Source organism: Dendrobates tinctorius, unplaced genomic scaffold (assembly GCF_039654945.1).
Source record: "Dendrobates tinctorius isolate UK_male_01 unplaced genomic scaffold, ASM3965494v1 ptg000245l, whole genome shotgun sequence".
NCBI classification, from domain to species: domain Eukaryota; kingdom Metazoa; phylum Chordata; class Amphibia; order Anura; family Dendrobatidae; genus Dendrobates; species Dendrobates tinctorius.
Genome location: NW_027361912.1, coordinates 7,896,281 through 7,910,584, shown reverse-complemented (window position 1 = coordinate 7,910,584; position 14,304 = coordinate 7,896,281). Strand labels below are relative to the sequence as shown.

The 14,304-nt window shown below is 50.8% G+C and overlaps 2 non-coding genes across 2 annotated transcripts; one reads left to right on the top strand and one right to left on the bottom strand.

Moving 5' to 3' along the window:
- Positions 1–13,366: 13,366 nt before the first annotated feature.
- Positions 13,367–13,439, top strand: TRNAM-CAU (transfer RNA methionine (anticodon CAU)). Its single transcript has one exon. It is a non-coding gene; the product is annotated as a tRNA-Met (tRNA).
- A 421-nt stretch (positions 13,440–13,860) lies between these two features.
- Positions 13,861–13,932, bottom strand: TRNAH-GUG (transfer RNA histidin (anticodon GUG)). Its single transcript has one exon. It is a non-coding gene; the product is annotated as a tRNA-His (tRNA).
- Positions 13,933–14,304: the final 372 nt, after the last annotated feature.

Below are 14,304 nucleotides of genomic sequence, written 5' to 3'. Positions count from 1 at the left end.
CCTATAGCAGTGCCATACACAGTCCCTATAGCAAGGCCATACGCAGTCCCTATAGCAGGGCCACACGCAGTCCCTATAGCCGGGCCACACGCAGTCCCTATAGCAGGGCCACACGCAGTCCCTATAGCAGGGTCACACGCAGTCCCTATAGCAGGGTCACACACAGTCCCGATAGCAGTGCCGTACACAGTCCCTATAGCAAGGCCATACGCAGTCCCTACAGCAGGACCATATGCAGTCTCTATAGCATGGCCATACGCAGTCCCTATAGCAGGGCCACACACAGTCCTTATAGCAGGGCCATACACAGTCTCTATAGCAGTGCCATACACAGTCCCTATAGCAGGGCGACACGCAGGCCCTATAGCAGGGACACACGCAGTCCCTATAGCAGGGCCACACGCAGTCCCTATAGCAGGGCCATAGACAGTCCCTATAGCAGGGTCACATGCAGTCCCTATAGCAGGGCCATACGCAGTCCCAATAGCAGGGTCATACGCTGTCCCTATGGAAGGGCCATACACAGTCCTTACAGCAGGGCCATAGGCAGTCCCTATAGCAGGGCCACACACAGTCCCTATAGCAGTGACATACACATTCCCTATAGCAGGGCCACACACAGTCCCTATAGCAGTGCCATACGCAGTCCCTATAGCAGGGCCATACACAGTGCCTATAGCAGGGCCACACACAGTCCCTATAGCAGGGCCACACATTCCCTATAGCAGGGCCACACACAGTCCCTATAGCAGGGCTACATGCAGTCCCTATAGCAGGGCCACACACAGTCCCTATAGCAGGGCCACACACAGTCCCTATAGCAGGGCCATACAGTCCCTAAAGCAGGGCCATACAGTCCCTATAGCAGGGCCACACACAGTCCCTATAGCAGTGCCATACGCAGTCCCTATAGCAGGGCCATACACAGTGCCTATAGCAGGGCCACACACAGTCCCTATAGCAGGGCCACACATTCCCTATAGCAGGGCCATGCGCAGTCCCTATAGCAGGGCCACATGCAGTCCCTATAGCAGGGCCACACGCAGTCCCTATAGCAGGGCCACACGCAGTCCCTATAGCAGGGCCACACGCAGTCCCTATAGCAGTGCCATACACAGTCCCTATAGCAAGGCCATACGCAGTCCCTATAGCAGGGCCACACGCAGTCCCTATAGCAGGGCCACACACAGTCCCTATAGCAGGGCCACACACAGTCCCTATAGCAGGGCCATACAATCCCTAAAGCAGGGCCATACAGTCCCTATAGCAGGGCCACACACAGTCCCTATAGCAGTGCCATACGCAGTCCCTATAGCAGGGCCATACACAGTGCCTATAGCAGGGCCACACACAGTCCCTATAGCAGGGCCACACATTCCCTATATCAGGGCCATGCGCAGTCCCTATAGCAGGGCCACATGCAGTCCCTATAGCAGGGCCACACGCAGTCCCTATAGCAGGGCCACACGCAGTCCCTATAGCAGAGTCACACACAGTCCCGATAGCAGTGCCGTACACAGTCCCTATAGCAAGGCCATACGCAGTCCCTACAGCAGGACCATATGCAGTCTCTATAGCAGGACCACACACAGTCCTTATAGCAGGGCCATACACAGTCTCTATAGCAGTGCCATACGCAGTCCCTATAGCAGGACCACACGCAGTCCCTATAGCAGGGCAACACGCAGTCCCTATAGCAGGGCCACACGCAGTCCCTATAGCATGGCCACACGCAGTCCCTATAGCAGAGCCATATGCAGTCCCTATAGCAGGGCCACACGCAGTCCCTATAGCAGGGTCATACAAAGTCCCTATAGCAGGACCACACGCAGTCCCTATAGCAGGGTCATATGCAGTCCCTATAGCAGGACCACACGCAGTCCCTATAGCAGGGCCACACGCAGTCCCTATAGCAGGGTCATATGCTGTCCCTATGGCAGGGCCACACGCTGTCCCTATAGCAGGGCCACATGCTGTCCCAATAGCAGGGTCATACACAGTCCCTATAGCAGTGCCATACACAGTCCCTATAGCAAGGCCATACGCAGTCCCTATAGCAGGGCCACACGCAGTCCCTATAGCAGGACCACACGCAGTCCCTATAGCAGGGTCACACGCAGTCCCTATAGCAGGGTCACACACAGTCCCGATAGCAGTGCCCTACACAGTCCCTATAGCAAGGCCATACGCAGTCCCTACAGCAGGACCATATGCAGTCTCTATAGCAGGGCCATACGCAGTCCCTATAGCAGGGCCACACACAGTCCTTATAGCAGGGCCATACACAGTCTCTATAGCAGTGCCATACACAGTCCCTATAGCAGGGCGACACGCAGTCCCTATAGCAGGGACACACGCAGTCCCTATAGCAGGGCCATAGACAGTCCCTATAGCAGGGCCATACGCAGTCCCAATAGCAGTGACATACACATTCCCTATAGCAGGGCCACACACAGTCCCTATAGCAGTGCCATACGCAGTCCCTATAGCAGGGCCATACACAGTGCCTATAGCAGGGCCACACACAGTCCCTATAGCAGGGCCACACATTCCCTATAGCAGGGCCATGCGCAGTCCCTATAGCAGGGCCACACGCAGTCCCTATAGCAGGGCCACACGCAGTCCCTATAGCAGGGCCACACGCAGTCCCTATAGCAGGCCCACACACAGTCCCTATAGCAGGGCCACACACAGTCCCTATAGCAGGGCCATACAGTCCCTAAAGCAGGGCCATACAGTCCCTATAGCAGGGCCACACACAGTCCCTATAGCAGTGCCATACGCAGTCCCTATAGCAGGGCCATACACAGTGCCTATAGCAGGGCCACACACAGTCCCTATAGCAGGGCCACACATTCCCTATAGCAGGGCCATGCGCAGTCCCTATAGCAGGGCCACATGCAGTCCCTATAGCAGGGCCACACGCAGTCCCTATAGCAGGGTCATACACAGTCCCTATAGCAGTGCCATACACAGTCCCTATAGCAAGGCCATACACAGTCCCTATAGCAAGGCCATACGCAGTCCCTATAGCAGGGCCACATGCAGTCCCTATAGCAGGGCCACACGCAGTCCCTATAGCAGGGCCACACGCAGTCCCTATAGCAGGGTCACACACAGTCCCTATAGCAGTGCCATACACAGTCCCTATAGCAAGGCCATACACAGTCCCTATAGCAAGGCCATACGCAGTCCCTATAGCAGGGCCACACGCAGTCCCTATAGCAGGGCCACACGCAGTCCCTATAGCAGGGCCACATGCAGTCCCTATAGCAGGGTCACACACAGTCCCTATAGCAAGGCCATACGCAGTCCCTACAGCAGGACCATATGCAGTCTCTATAGCAGGGCCATACGCAGTCCCTATAGCAGGGCCACACACAGTCCTTATAGCAGGGCCATACACAGTCTCTATAGCAGTGCCATACACAGTCCCTATAGCAGGGCGACACGCAGTCCCTATAGCAGGGACACACGCAGTCCCTATAGCAGGGCCACACGCAGTCCCTATAGCAGGGCCATAGACAGTCCCTATAGCAGGGTCACATGCAGTCCCTATAGCAGGGCCATACGCAGTCCCAATAGGAGGGTCATACGCTGTCCCTATAGAAGGGCCATACACAGTCCCTACAGCAGGGCCACAGGCAGTCCCTATAGCAGGGCCACACACAGTCCCTATAGCAGTGACATACACATTCCCTATAGCAGGGCCACACACAGTCCCTATAGCAGTGCCATACGCAGTCCCTATAGCAGGGCCATACACAGTGCCTATAGCAGGGCCACACGCAGTCCCTATAGCAGGGCCACACACAGTCCCTATAGCAGGGCCACACACAGTCCCTATAGCAGGGCCATACAGTCCCTAAAGCAGGGCCATAAAGTCCCTATAGCAGGGACACACACAGTCCCTATAGCAGGGCCATACACAATCCCTATAGCAGGGCCATGCACAGTGCCTATAGCAGGGCCACACACAGTCCCTATAGCAGGGCCATGCGCAATCCCTATAGCAGGGCCATGCACAGTGCCTATAGCAGGGCCATACACAATCCCTATAGCAGGGCCATGCACAATCCCTATAGCAGGGCCACACACAGTCCCTATAGCAGGGCCATACACAATCCCTATAGCAGGGCCATGCACAGTGCCTATAGCAGGGCCATACACAGTCCCTATAGCAGGGCCATGCACAGTCCCTATAGCAGGTCCATACGCAGTCCCTATAGCAGGGCCACACACAGTCCCTATAGCAGGGCCATACACAGTCCCTATAGCAGTGCCATACACAGTCCCTATAGCAGGGCCATGCACAGTCCCTATAGCAGGGCCATACACAGTCCCTATAGCAGGGCCACACACAGTCCCTATAGCAGGGCCATACACAATCCCTATAGCAGGGCCATGCACAGTGCCTATAGCAGGGCCATACAGTCCCTATAGCAGGGCCATGCACAGTCCCTATAGCAGGGCTACACACAGTCCCTATAGCAGGGCCACACACAGTCCCTATAGCAGGGCCACACACAGTCCCTATAGCAGGGCCATGCACAGTCTCTATAGCAAGCTGCACTTTTTATTGTTACAGTCTGAGGGGTGTGACTTATCACTTGATCTCTTTATATTGTATTTTCGGGTGGGCGGAAAGTTGACTGGAAACTCACAATTGTACAGTTTATATTTTTCTTCCTTATGGCCATTGCCTTATGCTTTAAATCGTTTCACGATGGAATTTTCTTCCCACGTTCTTACCAAATTTGCTTAATTTTTATTTCCTGATTTTTTGAGAAAAGTGGAGAGATTTGAACTTTTAGACCTTTTAAATTTTTTATTGCCCCCCCCTTCCTTTCCCTAGAGGACTTGAGTTTGCGATCATTCCATCCCTTACACATTACACATTAATACTGTACAACCAGAGTGTAGTGTTAATCCACTGATCATCTATGAGGTGCAGCCACCAGCCGGGCTTTATGTGAATAAACGATGGCGGTCATGTAGGGAAGGTGACCTGACGGACGGACGGACTAGTCTGAAGAAGAAGGAAAGGGATGCACAGTGTAGATAGGTGTCAGTTATTACAGTGGGGAAACAACTAGGAAAGTGTAGTGGACGTGCAGTACCTTGGGTGAACATTAGATGGAAGGGTGGAGTGTGAGCAAAGGACTTGACAGCAGCTTAGGGCTTTAGAAACCGTTGGTCATGGGGGGCGAGGTGACAGTTGGAGTGACAGTTTCAAGGAACCGGGTGAGCTATAAATTCTGAGGGAGGGTTCCAGAAGATTCCAGTCCCCAGGGGGAGCTCAGGTGACAGGAGGACTGCGCTAGTCTGTGCGCTCTGAGGAGAATCCGACCAAGGGGACTGAGGAGAAAGAACGTCAGGGGGGTGGTCCTGACAGGAAGGTACCACAGAAGAGACGTGGCAGTGGGTGCAAGATACTGTATTTAACACGACGACTGACTAGTGGAAGCGCTGTTGGTTTACGGGCCTAGGGCGGCCACAGTGATGGACCTGTCAGGAGCATCAAACACTGAAGGAGGGACGGTACGTACAAATACGTCCCTGGTGAAAAGTACAGTGTGAAAACGGCTCTGAAAACGAAGGGCCGACAAGTGAAGAGAAGTGCGGTGTGTTGCGGAGGCCGTTAAATGGACGGCAAGTAAAGAAATAAACTTGGACCTGTTGTACCCAGTACCTGCCTCCATCTTGTCTCTGTGTCATCTCTGCGCGGTATAACGAGGGATCACCCCCCCAGCTCGCCCGACCCACCGACCCTACATTTGGCGTAGTCGGCAGGATCGCCGCCGCTAATACATCATCTTCTGCGGCAGGCCTGCCTCAAAGAATGGAAAAGGACTTGGACTACTCTGTTTGGATTACAATTACCTATGGATTACAATTGGCTTACCTGTGGATTACAAATTGGGAGCGCTGTGGCGACTCCGTGGTGCTGACAGAAGATCCGGGGCGGTATCAGGAGCTGCGCAAGATGGCGGCATTACTACAGCGCAGGGGAGAGGTCCGGGTGTTTGCAGTCGTGTTGAATGGACTGGGACCCCCTCCAACATTCCCCCGTGGACAGCAGTATGTGCCCGGAGGTCGACGCCCTCATGTACTGGACCCTAACAGATGGGTGGAAAGGCCTGCCAATGCCCCACCCAGCAGGAGGAGTGGCACAGAAGAAGGACTTGGCTGCGGCTGCTTGGCGCCATTCGATTGCTGCCCAACGGACGGAATGAGACGCTGCGGGTGCCGGGGCATCGGCCACCTGGAGTGGCAATGGCGGCGGGAGAACGAAGTGAGCCAGAAGACGTCATCCTCGGGTCCATGGGCAAGAAGCGGAGCCTGTGCGGAGTCCAAGCGGAGCCAGAAAGAGCGGCTGCCACTGATACCGGCGGAGAGCCTCCCTGCGGAGCCCCTGAGTATGGAGGCTAGGCGCGCTGAGCAGCGGGTTGGAGAGCGGAGGCTGAGGGAGGAGCCGTGTGGTGACGTGCGGAGGCCGCGACGCCGGGGAAGGTGAGAGTTCCCCCGGCCCTGCCGGCGGCTACCCCAGCGGCCCCTATCATTCTGCCGCAGCACGCAGCCTCCTGCGTACCGCAAGGCTTGGCTGCAGGAGGCCCTATGCTTTACGCGGAGATGAGCAAGGCCCCTGCCCCTGTCCCTGAGCCAACCCGCCCGGAGTCATCAGGGCGGAGTTCATCGGCAAGAGGCTCGGTTGCACTCCCTCGGCCGATCTCAGCTACATCACTCGAACCGGCCGTCACTCCGGCTCTGCTTAAAGTTGTGGATGCGGCCTGCCCTGCGGCCGTGATAATGCCAGCGCTTAAACCAGCGGCGGTCTGTTTGACGGGCCCTTTGGACCAACCCTCTGAAAACATGGCTGCTCTCAACCGCCACTCGGCCCTAGCGGCCGCTGGGCCACAGATACCATCGGCCGCCTCTGCCCCACGTCCTTTTTTGGCAAGCTCCCGCCCACCAGACTCTGGGACTGGTGCGGTACCCTCCGTTTGGGTTGCGGAGGTTATTAAGGGAAAGAAGACACGGGAGAAAGTGATTTGGAAACAGCTGCATGACAAGGGGGAGGCTGGCATGGCGGAGAAGAGATCACAGGGACGGCTGGTATACACCAACCTCGAGAAGGGGTACGGTTTCATCCGTGATAAGACTGGCCAGAAAGTGTATGTGAACGTGGCCTCTATACGGCATGGCCGGGCTCTGAAAGTAGGGGACTTGGTTTCCTATTATAAAGAGTACTGCCCCCGCGGATATTATGCGGTGGCAGTGCTGGCGGAATCCGAGGAATGCGAACCCCCGTAAAAAGGACTGTTGTGGACACTCCCTGCATCCCAGGAGCTCCACGGTTGTGGGGCCCCTTGCTACTGGCCATCAGGAGATGGCCTGGACTGTCAGACTTTCGGTGCACTGTTGTGCAGGTTAAAAAGGACCGTTGCGTTTAAAAAAAAAAAATGTTTTGTTGTTTTCTGATGCAATTATTTTCTTTCTCTCTCTCTTTTCTTATGTTACATGTATGGAAAGCAAACGTAAAGTTGTTTGCCTGACAGAGCGGGGATATGTAGAAGAGAGGGAGTGTCCATGTCCAAGGAAGGGGGAGGGAAAAGTTGTACTGGTGATGTTTACTGTTGGATGTTGAGTTTCAAAGCAAAGGAAAATGAAAAAAAATATATAAAAAATGGGTACTTGTGCTATTATAACGATGTTTGGTGTATAATATGCAAAGTAAAATGCAACAGGTCCGGGTAAGGGAAGGTCTGCGGGACCAAAGGAAAGTGTGAGATCCGGTACGGATCTAAGAGTTGAGGAGGTCTGGGAGACCGGGACGCCGACCATGATATGTTATTGAAAGAAAGGAAAATGAGTTGTAAGACGTGAGGAAGACAGCCGTCCTAGGTCAGGTCCCCAACACCACGGACACCCCTGAAGGAGAAAGGCGGGCGCTGGTAATGATCTGGAAGGTAAGAGACCTCGATCATGGCGTACCGAATAGTGGAAGGTGACAGTAGGGGAGAGTAGGGGAAGGTACACGCCATAGAGAGAATATGGGTGTACCTAGCCCAACTTGAAGGACGTTGTCATGTGGCGTGCGCGCTGGTGAGTAGCAGTAGGCTGCTCAGAGCATAGTGCTCCCAGTATGGTTCGGTCCCTGCAGATAGTGGGTTTGGCTCAACAGCTGGTCCGACAACAGGATGTAGGTGTAGCTTCAGAATGACGAAGGCAGGGATGACGATTGTCGAGGACGACAATAATAATAAATAATAATCTTTATTTTTATATAGCGCTATGTCTTTGGAGTGTGGGAGGAAACCGGAGCACCCAGAGGAAACCCACGCAAACACGGGGAGAACATACAAACTCCTTGCAGATGTTGTCCTTGGTGGGATTTGAACCCAGGACCCCAGTGCTGCAAGGCTGCAGCACTAACCACTGAGCCACCGTGCTGCCCCATGGACAATGGACAAAGGAAGGGAGAGTGTAGGGAAGGTGACCTGACGGACGGACGGACTAGTCTGAAGAAGGAAAAGGATGCACAGTGTAGGTAGGTGTCAGTTATTACAGTGGGGAAACAGCTAGGAAAGTGTAGTGGACGTGCAGTACCTTGGGTGGACATTAGATGGCAGGGAGGAGTGTGAGCAAAGGACTTGACAGCAGCTTAGGGCTTTAGAAACCGTTCGTCATGGGGGGCGTGGTTGGAGTGACAGTTTCAAGGAATCGGGTGAGCTATAAATTCTGAGGGAGGGTTCCAGAAGATTCCAGTCCCCAGGGGGAGCTCAGGTGACAGGAGGACTGCGCCAGTCTGTGCGATCTGAGGAGAATCCGACCAAGGGGACTGAGGAGAAAGAACGTCAGGGGGGTGGTCCTGACAGGAAGGTACCGCAGAAGAGACGTGGCAGTGGGTGCAAGATACTGTATTTAACACGACGACTGACTAGTGGAAGCGCTGTTGGTTTACGGGCCTAGGGCGGCCACAGTGACGGACCTGTCAGGAACGTCAAACACTGATGGAGGGACGGTACGTACAAATACGTCCCTGGTGAAAAGTACAGTGTGAAAACGGCTCTGAAAACGAAGGGCCGACAAGTGAAGAGAAGTGCGGTGTGTTGCGGAGGCCGTTAAATGGACGGCAAGTAAAGAAATAAACTTGGACCTGTTGTACACAGTACCTGCCTCCATCTTGTCTCTGTGTCATCTCTGCGCGGTATAACGAGGGATCACCCCCCCAGCTCGCCCGACCCACCGACCCTACAGTCACACGGGCCTTCAACAAGCCGAGGTGAAGAGATTGCCCTGACGTGACAGTGGGCTTGTGTACTTGATCAGATATTAACGTTCCACTCCATTGATTTTGCTTTTTTTAATTTCTCCGTTTGTTAATTATTAGTAACATATGTTTAGTGTGTGCATTAAAATATTTACCAGTTGCCTTCTGCCATTTTCAGCGCTGCTCCAGTCCCCTGCAATATCAGATGACAGCAGTTGTGACCGGTTGGCTCACCGCAGCGTTTCTTTTATTCAGCCGAATGTCACTTTCTCAACATAAGGCCAGGGTCAGACTTGCGAGAAACTTGTGCGAGTCTCGCACGTCAATACCCGGCACTGCCGCCGGCACTCGGATCGGAGCGTTCAGCTGCATAGAAATACGAGTGCCGGCGGCAGTGACCGGTTTTGACGTGCGAGACTCGTCCGAGTTTCTCTTAAGTCTGACTCCGACCTAAGAGTCAGTATGAGGCTCTCATAGACTTAAAAAAAAGGGAATCGCCAGTAGGAACAACTCTCCTTTGTTGTCTATATTAGCTATAAAGATCCATGGGCCGGACATAGATCTCCCTGAGAATCTGCCTCCAGAGATTATTTTAAATGAAAGGAGGCATTCAAATTTCCTATATGATCTTGGAAATTATTTATTAAAGTTCCGTTTCAGCACATATTTTTTGTACCAGTGTGAGACAAGTAGTGACTGTCTGGCTGCTCTCTTGATCTACATGTATCACACTGTTACCGCCTTCTTTCATTTCTAATAGGCTTTGGAGACAGATTCTCAGGGAGATCTATGTCCCTCCCATAGATCTTAACAGCTAATTTATATACAATAAAAAAGTACTCTTTGGCCACAATGATCAAAGGTTTGTGTTGAGAGTAAAAAGGGCACAGAATTTCAGGAAAATAACATCTCACCAACTATTAGGCATGGGGGTGGATCAATTATGCTTTGAGGTTGTTTTTCAGCCAATGAGATTTCAAACAAATTTTTGATGCAAACATAACACTGTCTGTAAAAAGCTGAAGATGAAAAGAGGATGGCTTCTACAAATGGATAAAAAACACACAATAGACTACCACAAAAGGCACAAGCTGAAGGTTTTACAATGGCCCTCACAGTCCTCTAACCTGAATATCATTGAAAATCTGTGGCTAGACCTCAAAATAGCAGAGGAGGCAAGACGACTCAGGAATCTCACAGAACTGGTAGAATTGTCCAAGGAAGAATGGATGGAAATCCCTCAGACAAGAATTGAAAGACTCTTGTCTGGCTACTAAAACCATTTACAAGCTGTGATACTTTCAAAAGGGGGATGTTACTAGGTATTAACCATGCAGGAAGCCCAAATTATTGCATCAGCCCATTTTCCTTTTTGTAGTTTTTAAAATGTAAAAGATGAAAATATTTTTTTTGGCCTAAAATACAAAGGAAATCTGTCATCTCTAACTTTAGATATTTTACAATAACAGTAATTTTGACCTGGGGTGCCCAAACGTTTACATGCCACTCTATGCCCATATAGGAGGGTTAATCCTATTGACGGCTTCCCTTTAAGAAAGGGAAGCACATAATGCAGGACAACGAAGCAGTGCTGGAAACGGCAAAAGGCGGCGATAGGCAACTACTTTAATATCTAATATATAAAGCTCAAAGTGTGTGTGTATGTATATATATATATATGTATGTATGTATGTGTGTATGTCCGGGAATGGCATCCGTACCGTCGCAGATACAGCCACAAAATTTGGCACAGTCACACGTCTGGACCCCGAGAGCATCATAAGCTGTGTTGTGAGGTGAAATTTTAACCCCGCGCGTTCCAATTCACCAAACAATTTTGCCCTTATCTACATACTGGGGAAAAAGTGTGCGTGCGTCAAGCCCCGCCCCTCATTATGATGTCATAATGCCCCTATCTACATACTAGGGAAACAGGGTGTGCGAATCAAGCCCCGCCCCTCATTATGATGTCACAATGGTTGCCATGGCGACGCTGATGTCATCATAGGTTGCAAGCCCCGCCGCCGCTCATTATGATGTCATAATGGTTGACTATGGAATGGAGGATGGGCACGGGACTATGGGATGGAGGATGTGTGATGGGTATATGGGCACTGGACTATGGGATGGAGGATATGTATGACCGGTATATGGGCACGGGACTATAGGATGGACGATATGTATGACCGGTATATGGGCACGGGACTATGGGATGGAGGATGTGTGATGGGTATATGGGCACTCGAAATTTTAACCCCGAGCGTTCCAATTTACCAAACAATTTTGCCCCTATCTACATACTGGGGAAAAAGTGTGTGCGTGTCAAGCCCCGCCCCTCATTATGATGTCATAATGCCCCTATTTGCATAATGGGGAAATAGTGGGTGTGCGTGTCAAGCCCCGCCCCTCATTATGATGTCATAATGGTTGCCGTGGCGACGCTGATGTCATCATAGATTGCAAGCCCCGCCGCCGCTCATTATGATGCCATAATGGTTGACTAAGGGATGGAGGATGTGTGATGGGTATATGGGACTGGACTATGGGATGGCGCATATGTATGATGGGTATATGGGCACAGGACTATGGGATGGTGGATATGTATGACGGGTATATGGGCATGGGACTATGAGATGAAGGATGTGTAATGGGTATATGGGCACTAGACTATGGGAAGGTGGATATCTATGATGGGTATATGGGCATGGGACTATGGGATGTAGGATATGTATGATGGGTATATGGGCATGGGACTATGAGATGAAGGATGTGTGATGGGTATATGTGCACGGGACTATGGGATTGCGGATATGTATGATGGGTATATGGGCACGGGACTATGGGATGGAGGATATGCATGATGGGTATATGGACATGGGACTATGGGATGGAGGATATGTATGATGGGCACGGCACTATGGGATGGAGGATGTGTGATGGGTATATGGGCACTGGACTATGGGATGGAGGATATGTATGATGGGTATATGGGCACGGGACTATGGGATGGCGGATATGTATGATGGGTACATGGGCACGGGACTATGGGATGGAGGATATGTATGATGGGTATATGGGCATGGGACTATGAGATGAAGGATGTGTGATGGGTATATGGGCACTCGACTATGGGATGGCGAATACGTATGATGGGTATATGGGCATGGGACTATGGGATGGAAGATATGTATGATGGTATATGGGCATGGGACTATGGGATGGAGGATATGTATGATGGGTATATGGGCACGGGCCTATGGGATGGAGGATGTGTGATGGGTATATGGGCACGGGACTATGGGATGGCGAATATGTATATGGGCACGGGACTATGGGATGGAGGATGTGTGATGGGTATATGGGCACTGCACTATGGGATGGAGGATATGTATGATGGGTATATGGGCACGGGACTATGGGATGGAGGATATGTATGATGGGTATATGGGCATGGGACTATGGGATGGAGGATGTGTGATGGGTATATCGGCACTCGCCTATGGAATGGCGAATATGTATGATGGGTATATGGGCATGGGACTATGGAATGGAAAATATGTATGATGGGTATATGGGCATGGGACTATGGGATGGAGAATATGTATGATGGGTATATGGGCATGGGACTATGGGATGGAGGATATGTATGATGGGTATATGGGCACGGGCCTATGGGATCGTGGATATGTATGATGGGTATATGGGCACGGGCCTATGGGATCGTGGATATGTAAGATGGGTATATGGGAATGGAACTATGGGATGGAGGATAATTATAATTTGCTATAACTAACCAGTTAGTTACTATGCCCGGGCAGCGCCGGGCTCTTCAGCTAGTTATATTATAAAGTGGAAAAAGTTTCTCAAAATTACAACTCTAAACACCAAAAATAAGCCCTGGTATGGATATGTCGAAGGACGATTAAAAAGTTATAACTCTGGGAAGAAGGCGAGGAAGCATGAAGAAATGAAAATGACCTCGGATAGAAGGGGCTAAAAAACATGATGACCCTCCACCCTCGGTGATAATGCCGCCTGCCTCCGCCACCACCACGTTGCCCATTTGGGGTCAGCTGACCAAAGACCACAACTGCCTTGTTAGCGCAGTAGGTAGCGTGTCAGTCTCATAATCTGAAGGTCGTGAGTTCGATCCTCACATGGGGCACACTTAAATTTTTATTTAAGAGGGAGGATGAAAACCCCAACAACTGTTTTAGTGACATTTTGGCTCCCCGTTGTTTCCACTTCTCATTGCTCCACCATGACACGCTGTTTAGCCCGTCACGACCCTGGGATCAACTACGTGTCTACATCAACCATGTTTTGACCACTAGATAGCACCACATTATAATCATGTTTTCTTGGGTATTGGCGCCGTTGCGATGATAATTTTCTGATAGAATATAAATGAAGGAAAAATAAAAAATAATTAAATAAAGCACTGTGCCCATTAACACAAATGATCACTTTGTGAAAAACAAAATTGTTCTGCCACATCTTCATACACAGTAGTTTTGCCAAGAGTGTTACTTCCGATTTATCTACATTTTGGAGGGAAAAAAATATATATAACAAGAAAAAAATAATGCCGTGACCCGGATTCGAACCAGGGTTGCTGCGGCCACAACGCAGAGTACTAACCACTATACGATCACAGCTGACTGCAAGAATGGTCCTGATAAAGGGCATCAACTGTTTGTTTTGTTTTTAGTATTAGACGCACAATGGCCTGGTTGCTGGTGATTTTGCAGGATTTATAACAGCATCTCTTCAGGAGCGGAAAGGGAAGGGAGCAGATAACTGATGTAGACAAATCAGTGAGCTGAACAAAGTTAATTGGGATGATAACAGCTACCTTATCTCCTGGAATGTACTGGTCAAGCTCCATGGAAACTAGCTGTACACTATAAAACATAAAATCTATCATTGAAGGAGAATGATAGCAGATAGAAAAAAGCAAGTCAATTGCAAACTTGCTTATTTTCATGATCCATAACTAACTAAAGTAATTTAACAACTTAAGAAATCCC